The sequence below is a fragment of the Callorhinus ursinus genome, unplaced genomic scaffold (assembly GCF_003265705.2).
Source record: "Callorhinus ursinus isolate GAN/ISIS: 27379988/994484 unplaced genomic scaffold, GSC_fseal_2.0 scaffold4, whole genome shotgun sequence".
Taxonomy (NCBI): Eukaryota; Metazoa; Chordata; class Mammalia; order Carnivora; family Otariidae; genus Callorhinus; species Callorhinus ursinus.
The window spans coordinates 145,629,797-145,638,593 of NW_027397066.1; the positions used below are offsets into that span (position 1 = coordinate 145,629,797).

At 41.0% G+C, this 8,797-nt stretch overlaps 1 pseudogene; it reads right to left on the reverse strand.

The window, feature by feature from the left end:
* Nucleotides 1–482: 482 nt before the first annotated feature.
* LOC112825807 (glucose-6-phosphate 1-dehydrogenase pseudogene) lies at nt 483–6,576 on the reverse strand (annotated as a pseudogene).
* Between the last annotated feature and the right edge of the window lie 2,221 nt (nt 6,577–8,797).

Below are 8,797 nucleotides of genomic sequence, written 5' to 3' on the forward strand. Positions count from 1 at the left end.
ACAGCCTTTGATAAGCACCTCCATGTGCATGCTCTCACTTCTTCCCACGACTTCTGCGGAGCTTACAGCCAACAGGGATGTGAGTTGGCCACTGCCCCACTGAGGCCCACCCACTTCCCCCGTCGCCTTCATCATCCTGTTCTAGACCGAGAAGCCTGGGACGGATGGAAGGGCTACTCCTCTTTCCTTCCATTGGGGCTCAGTTCCGTGGACAAAAACTGGCTCAGGCAGGGGTTGAGCTAACAGGGGACAGTCATGGTGCAAGTATTAGTGTTTAGCGGTTGGGGAATGTAACTGGACTCAGGCAGCAGCTGCAAGGGGCGGGCAAGTTTTGCTACAGGCCAGGAATGGGAGACTGAGGACTATGGTCCTGAAGTCCTCTCAAAGTGGAGTTGGGAGGTGAGAAGGTGGGAAGGACACAGACAGGGCCAAGGATGGGGTGCAGAGAACCAGTGAGAGTTAACTTACTTGGAGGTGTCTGGTTACTGGAAGCCCACTGTTCTTCTCGGCTCATCCGCCTGCCTTTGCAGGGCCGCTACTGTTGTAAAGGTAGGTGATGGGCTGGGGCTTCTTGCAAAATCCTGTGCAGCAGTGGCGTGAAGACCTGGCACGCCTCCCAGAGCAAGTCACTGAACGTAACGTGCATCTACGTCCCACAGAAGTCACCCAGGATGTGGGCTCACATGCATGTGGGAGGTTCCCATGCCTGTATCTACTACCATGAGCCAGGTCCAGTGCCTACTCCTCGGCATTGGAGAACATGCTGGGCTTTTTGGCCGTCGTTTTGTGTGCGTGGGCTCACTGGGCTGCACGCACATCACCCGCTCCTTGGGCTTGCGTTGCTGCTAGAAGCTGTTGCGGCTACCTTGCGGAACTACAGCCGCACCTCAGCCTTGCGATTTTTCGGGACTCTGCCACAGAGTGGGAAGAAGGGCACCCATCCTACCTCTTTGTTCTCTACCCTGTGAAGGTGGCAATGGTGGACCCACGGGACACTGTGGGGTTGTCCAGGTACCCTTTGGTGGCTTCACGCTCTCCCTTGGGCTTCCCCACACACTGGTCCGGGAACACATTGTTCTCCAGTACTTCTGAGATACATTTTGACACCTTGCCTTTCTTATTGCGGATGTCCTCTGAGTTGATGGAGGCAGGCTTCGACGTGGCCACCAGACACAGCATCTGTAGGAGGTGGTTCTGCATCATGTCTAGGATAATAACAAATGCATCGAAGTAGCCCCCTGTGGCCCTCAGTGCCCAAAAGTTCCTTGAAGGTAAGAGCAATGTTTTCCTGCTTCCAAATGGGGCCAAAGATCCTAGTAGCAAACGTTGGCACCATGAGACTCTGGACCAACTCCTTGACCATGTAGGGGTTAATATGGTAGATCCGTACCTCCTGAAATGGGAAAGAGATGTGCTTGGATAGCTGGCAGTCCCTCAGGAAGGGCTGGCTCCATGCTGAGGCATTCCCAGCCTTTTTGGATCATGCAGGTCTTGCAGATGTTCTTGGTGACAATCTTAGTGACAGTTTTTGGTGATAGATGGCATGGAGTAAGGCAAGGTAGTAGTGGCAGGTTGGCCTATGGTCGTTGGTGGAGGGTGTTCATGTGGCTGCTGATATACTTGTAGGAGGGCACATTATTGTACTGGCCAGTCATGGAGTTTTGGGCAAGGAACGCCTCCAGCTTAGATTTCTTCTCTAGAGTGGCTCTGAAGAAGGGCTCATTCTCAGATTAATTCTTCCTTATGCAAACAGACCTAATACTTGGAAATCACTGACCATGTCTGTACAGTTTGGATTCCTTATTATTCTCCCTGTGACCTCAGTTCCCTGATTGGTTAAATGAAAATTACTAATTTGTGTATCTCTAGCTTTTTCCTTCTTATAAAGGTGGAAACAGTGCTCATTCCTACTTAGTACTGTATAAGCTGAAACCAGTAGCCTTATTCATTTATTTTTAATAAGCTTTAAATGATTTTTAGGTACCAAGTATCATGTAGTCAGATTTTTAGTGAAATTCTGAAATATTTATACTATAAATGTTATAATTCTGGAAGTTGACATGGTTATATTTTTATAGTTTTCACTTAATATTTGTAATGAAGAATTTATGCCACCTTTATTCTGTTAGTGCCATGAATGATTTGAGTTCAAGATTATTTCGATATTAAAGATGTATCAAGTTTAGTGTTAGGTTGTGTTTGACCTATGAGAGAAAACTTGGCCTTACATGTCTTGTGGCATCAGTTGAAAAAAAATGAGAAGGAATTTGAAAGATGATAGAGAAGTTACAGAAATAGAAAATATAACTGGCAAACAGTGACTGAAATTGTGAAAATTGAGGTGGGTATGTTTCTTATGTGGAAGGGATAAGTTTTAAATCTAACTTGGACCAGGTCAAGTGTTTTCACTGGAGAGGCCTGAATATTGTATCTTAAGAGAAGGAAATAACTGAAAAGAATGCAGGAGAGTGTTGAATGTTAGTATCATCTAAGTCCCATGGAATTACCTTCTTGGAGGAGAAATTGTTGGCAGATGCTGAATATATATTGAATGAGAGTTTAAAATAAACTTGTTAAAATAACAATTTGTGGAAAACTTAGGCAGTTTTTTGGGGGGTTGCATAAAGACTTTTGGACATAAATAAGCTTCTATAAAATTAAACAGTTTTTAGATATACTATGAATTTTGTCTAGTATTAATTTTTTTCAGGTTTTAGTGCATCCCAGATTAAGTAATCGTTTGTCATATTATTCTAAAATACATTTGACAGCTTTCTAATTTTGGTTTAACAACAGTTTGCCTCATTTTACAATCATGAGCTGGTGTATTACTCAAATTCAGGAAGCTATTTTATTTGTATAGAAAGTACATACTGTAACCTAAAATATATCAAGAAAATGCATTTGACTAATATTTAATAGTCATTCTAAAGTTACCAGTTGGTATATTCTGAGTTAAAATAACATTATTAGGGATGCCTGGGTGGTGCAGTTGGTTAAGTGTGTGACTTTTTTTTTTTTAAGATTTTATTTATTTGAGAGAGAGTGCTTGATCGGGGGGGGGGCATAGGGAGAGGAAGAAACAGACTCCCCACTGAGCAAGGGGCCTATTATGGGGCTTGATCTGAGGACCCTGAGATCATGACCTGAGCCAAGTCACACGCTTATCTGACTGAGCCACCCAGGTCCTCCAAGTGAGCCAGTCTTGGTTTTGGCTCAGGTTATGATCTCAGGGTTGTGAGATCAAGCCCTGCATTGGGCTTCACACTGAGCATGGAGCCTGCTTAAGATTCTCTCTCTCTCTCTCTCCCTCTCCCTCTGTGCCCCCCGCCTTGGGTGCTTTCTCTCTCTCTAAAAACAAAACAAAACAAAACAAAACAACATTAAACACTCCATGTGACTAGAAGTTACTTTGTCTAAACTTTTTAATTTATTTTAGAAAAATACTAGATATAGTAAATGCATTAGGCATAAGATGCTGTCTTATATATTCAATTATAGAAAAAAATCATATTGGAATTAACATTAAAAAAAAAAACACTTTTGTAAACCAAGAAGATACCCTTTCTTTCTAATAGCCCAGAAGATAACCTTTGTCTGTATTAGGTCAAAAGTCCATTCTGCTCTTTTAATAAGTCTTAAAAGACAAAGATACAAATAAAGAAAAGATATTTTTGGTAGAACAAGTATTAGCAATCATATGCCACTTAGGGGGTGGTGTTTTAATTCCAGAGCCTGTCTTGAGCCACAGAGTCATCTTTCTTTGAGTTTTTATACTGATTACTGCTAATTCTTAGGAAAAATTATTCTCTCCACTTCCATCTAAACATCTGTCTTTGACCTATGGATCACCTAGTGCAGAAACATGTCTGAAAAATCTGCTCTATCAAGCCAAATGATGGTTACTGACTTTGCCACTTTCCACTCACTTCTTACAGATGTTAGCTGGCAATGAGCAACATGTTGGGGTTTTGTGAAGGGGAGGCAATGATCATGACAGTGATGAAAAGTATGTAGGAGTATTTAGGAATATGTCAATACTCATGTATTGCATCTGCATTGTATGCATGGATCTGTAATATGTTGGGGAGTGGATTAGGTTTGTCATAATAAACATTACAGAATAGGTGATTTAAACAACAGGAATTTATTTCTCACAGTTCTGCAGACTAGAAGTCCTAAATCAAGGCATCAGCAAGATTGGTTTCTTCTTCTCTCCTTTCATAGATGGCCATTTTCTTTCTGTGTCCTCACATTGTCTTTCCTCTGTGTCTGTGTCCTAATCTCCTCTTACAACGACACCAGGCTTATTGGATTAAGGCCCACCCTCATGACCTCCTTATAATTTAATTATTCCTTTAATGGCTTATCGCCAAATGCAGTAACATTCTGAGTTACTAGGGGTCAAAGACTTCAACATATGAAATTTGGGGAGACACAGTTCAACCCATTACAGGAAGATAGGTGGAATAGCTAGAAAACATGTATAGATCTGTTACTATTTAGACTGATTATCACAAAGTGACTATCATTAATTTGTAAGATACATAGGTGTGATATAACATTTAGTTTCCAAAGATAAAGATGTGTTGTAAAATACATTTATTTACTTATGCAGAATATTTCTGCACTGAATACCAGATAATTTTGTTCAGAAAAATAGGTCTGAAAATGAAAATTAATCTATATGACTGGCAATAAAGTCTTTTCTATGGGCAAGACTACATGTACGTTTCAAAGGTTGCTGCACAAGTGGTTTCTTATCCTTTGCACTTTAAATACAGTGTGAAGTCTGGCATTTCTAAAATTTTCTCACTTAGCAGCTGGTAAAAACAACTGTCTTTAATAGTAGGTTTAGAAATAATTCATGTAGTGAAAAGAACAAAAGTGATGATTTTACTTAGTAGTTGTGTAATTGTAGATCATGAGTTAACTTCACAAAGCCTTCGTTTAATTATCCCTAAATTAGGAAGAATTATATCACCCTTGTAAGAATCTAGGTCATGATTTCTCAACTTGAGTATGAATGACATTTTGGAAGGGATAATTCTTTGTTGTGGGGGCTGTCCTTTGTACAGTATGCCATTTAGCAGCATCTCCATCCTCCACCCACTCTAAGCCACTAGCACAACCCTCTTACCCTTAATTTTGACAATCAAAACTATCTCCGGACATGGCTAAACATTCCTCTGGAAGACAAAATTACCCCTAGTTGAAAACCACTATCTAGCTGTATGGCAGAAACAAATCTTTGTGCCTGATGAAAAAGACGAAGATTGCAAAAGAAGTCATAGAGTTAAAGATAGCCCCACTGAAGCTTTTACAAAATTATTATTTTTTTCTAAATCCTCTGTAACCAAGAGAAAAGCCTAAGATTTTCAAGAAAATTATTAGAGAGTACTATTTGGAAAGCATGCAAGATCTTGACCAAAAATCTTCAGATACTGATGGGCTTACAGAGAGGACCAGATATGTCACTCTCCTTTCATATTCTCCTTATTTGGCAGAGATGCTTCCAGTGCAATAAGTTTAGAAAAGTACAGGAAGGAGACATATAGGAGAAAAAAAAACCCACACAGGTGGAGGTATTTATTACAGGTATAAGAACTTTAATATAGGAAAGGAGAGGTTATACAACTTTTCCAAGTGCTGATGGGCCAACCATCAATGATACCAGCCAGAAGCCTTAAATCAGGTTGTTCTCAACAGCAATCTGGAAACCCCCTAAAACGACAGAAAATGTTTATTCCACTGTGGATAAACTGCTTCTCCTTCTGTTACGAAGAACTTCAATTTAATAAACTTGTCACCATTCACTGCTGTTTGTCTAGGCTGCCATCTTAGGGGCTCATGTTGTCTACAAGATTATCAAGAGCTACCTCTTCACGGTTGCCAGTTTGAGGGTATTCATATGGATGTAAATACCTTGGTTCTCATTTTAAAAAAATCTATGAAAATATCTCTTCCTCAGATCTACTTGTTACCAAAATTTTCAGTTATGTCACTTACATGTCTCTTACTGTGATGGTTACTTTTGTATATCAGTTTGTCTAGGCCATAGTGCCCGGATATTTGGAAAAACATTCTTTTAGATGTTTCTGTAAGGGTTTTTTTTTGGGGGGGTGATTAACATTTAAACAGGTTAAATAGGATTTTGAGGAAAGTAGATTCCCTTTGTAATGTGGGTGGGCCTCATCCAATGAGTTGAAGGCCTTAATAGAACAAAGACTGACCTTCCCCCCAAAGAGAAGGAATTCTGCAATATTGACTCTTCCTGGGTCTCCACCCTGTCCACTGTCCCTGCATTGTCAAGCTCCATAATCAAGTGAGCCAATTCCTTAAAATAAATCTTTCTCTCTCTCTCTCCATATATATATGTGTGTGTACACACACACATACACACATCCATCTTATTGGTTCTACTTTTCTAAAGAACCCTAACTAATAAGGTTATTGTCTAGAAAGTGAATCAGTATAAATATGTACTTCTAACCATTTTGTCCTAAAGGAATACTTAACCTTAATACCGGTAGATTTGTCAAATTTCTGCACACAGAAAGGAATTCTCTTCTCCATTATCCTTCAAAGAGACCCTGAGTGGGGCTGTAAACAACTATTCTTTCTTGTGGTCCGCCATATTAGGCAGAACTACATTTGAGTAAGTCTTTGGTTGGATATGTCACACATATCTTCTCTTTATTCTTTTAATGGTATCTATTAATGAACAAAAATTCTTTGATTTAAAATAGTGGAACTGTGGGGAAGTGGAGCAAATCCCTCAAAACAAGTATAAAACTGGACAAAATTATTTTAAAAAATCAGTGCACAAGAAATCAACCAAACACGACAAGAAGTTGAGAAGCACTTACACATGAACACTGCTAGTGGGAAGTTTGTGGCTTTCTTGTCTTGATGCTTTCCCATCTTGCTACCTCACCCTTATTCCCAGGTCAGGTTACAGAAACCTGCCCTCTTTCTGGGTGGAGGGGATAGACTCTCTTCACTTTGTCTGATAGAGCAGCTAAAACATTATTTTGGAAGTGAGAGGGCCATAGAAAATAAGTTAATAAATTCTCTACATTTCTGGCTGACTAATAACTAGATATATGCTGGAGACACCAGATAACATAGAGAAAATTGGAAGCCTGAGGAAATTTGCAGACTTGTTGAACCATTGAATGTGACCCTCAAGCCACAATCAACTCAGAGGGCAGATGGTGGAAGCCTTACTGGCATAAATGTTTTACATAATCACTGCCCAAAATACTGTCTGCTAAACTATATAGATACAGGGGAGATACCTAGGAGTGTCAGACTTAAATAAATAAACAATACATTATGGGGAACAAATTTCACATTTGAAATCCAGGCAAGATAATTGTTTACTAAAACCAGTAATATTTAAAAGAACAAAACACAATCCAGATATTTCATAAAACAAGGGTATATACCTGGACTGATACTATGCAGTGATTTACTAGAAATCTTAGGTAGTGCAGTAAGGCAAAAAAGGAAAAGACAGATTGGAAAGGAGTAAAAAAAAAACAAACTTTACTTGTAGGTGATACAATTATGAAAGTAGTCACTCCTAAGGCATCTATAAAATAGCTACTAGAATTTTGGGTGACTTTAGCAAGATCATATATATTCATAAAAGATACAGGTTGATATGCAAAATAACAATTGTATTTCTCTATTATAAACAAAAAAATCCAAGGACAAGTTTTTAACTGTTCTATTTATAATAGTTTAAATACTTAGATATAAAATTTTGATACAATGGAAACACAAGATGTGGGGGCACCTGGGTGGCTCAGTCTGTTAAGTGTCTGCCTTTGGCTTAGTTCATGATCCCGGGGTTCTGAGATTAAGCCCCACATCTGGGCTCCTTGCTCAGCGGGGAGCCTGATTCTCCCTTTCCCTCTGTCTGCCTTTCCCCCTGCTTGTGCTCTCTCACTCTCTCCCTCTCTGTCAAATAAATAAATAAAATCTTAAAAAACAAAAAGAAGCACAAGGTCTGTATACCAAAAACTACAAATCAGTACTGAGAGATACTGTGTAGAAGAATACAAGAAACAAAAATACGAGAAGTTTAAAAGATTCATTACTGAGGCCGGCAAGATGGCGGAGGAGTAGGAGACCTGGATTTCATCTGGTCTCAGGAATTCAACTGGATAGGGATCAAACCATTCTGAACACCTACGAACTCAACAGGAGATCAAGAAAAGAATAGCAACAACTCTCTGAACAGAAAAGCGACCACTTTCTGGAAGGTAGGACATGCGGAGAAGTGAATCCAAGGCGATATTCGGGAGGATGGATGGCGGGGGAGGGGGCCTCTGTCGGCCGCTTCTGGAAAGTGATAGCGCAGTGGAGCACAAAATCGGAACTTTTAGAAGTCGGCTCCGCTGAGGGACGTCGCTCCAGTGGCTAAGCGGGGGGGGTGGAACCCTTGTGGGACAGTGTGGTCTCTGGACCCTCGGGGTCACAGAAAGGCTGGGGGTGCCTGAGTGTGGCAGAGCTCCCAGGTATCAGAGTGGGGAAGCTGGTTGCAGAGATGGAGCCAAGGCGTGGGCTCCAGCTCGGGGTGGCCATAAACTGTGATCAGCGACACAGGCCACTGCTCCTCCAGCAGGGACCCAACAAGCGGCAAATTGGGGAGACTCTCCTTCCTCCCCCGGGAGGAGCGGCACGGGAGTGCACTGCAGGGATCTGCTGGGTTTGGAGACTCCACACGGGGTCGGGTGCCAGAGATAGAAATGCTCGGTCACAGGCCGGGTGAGCACGGAGTGTGGCC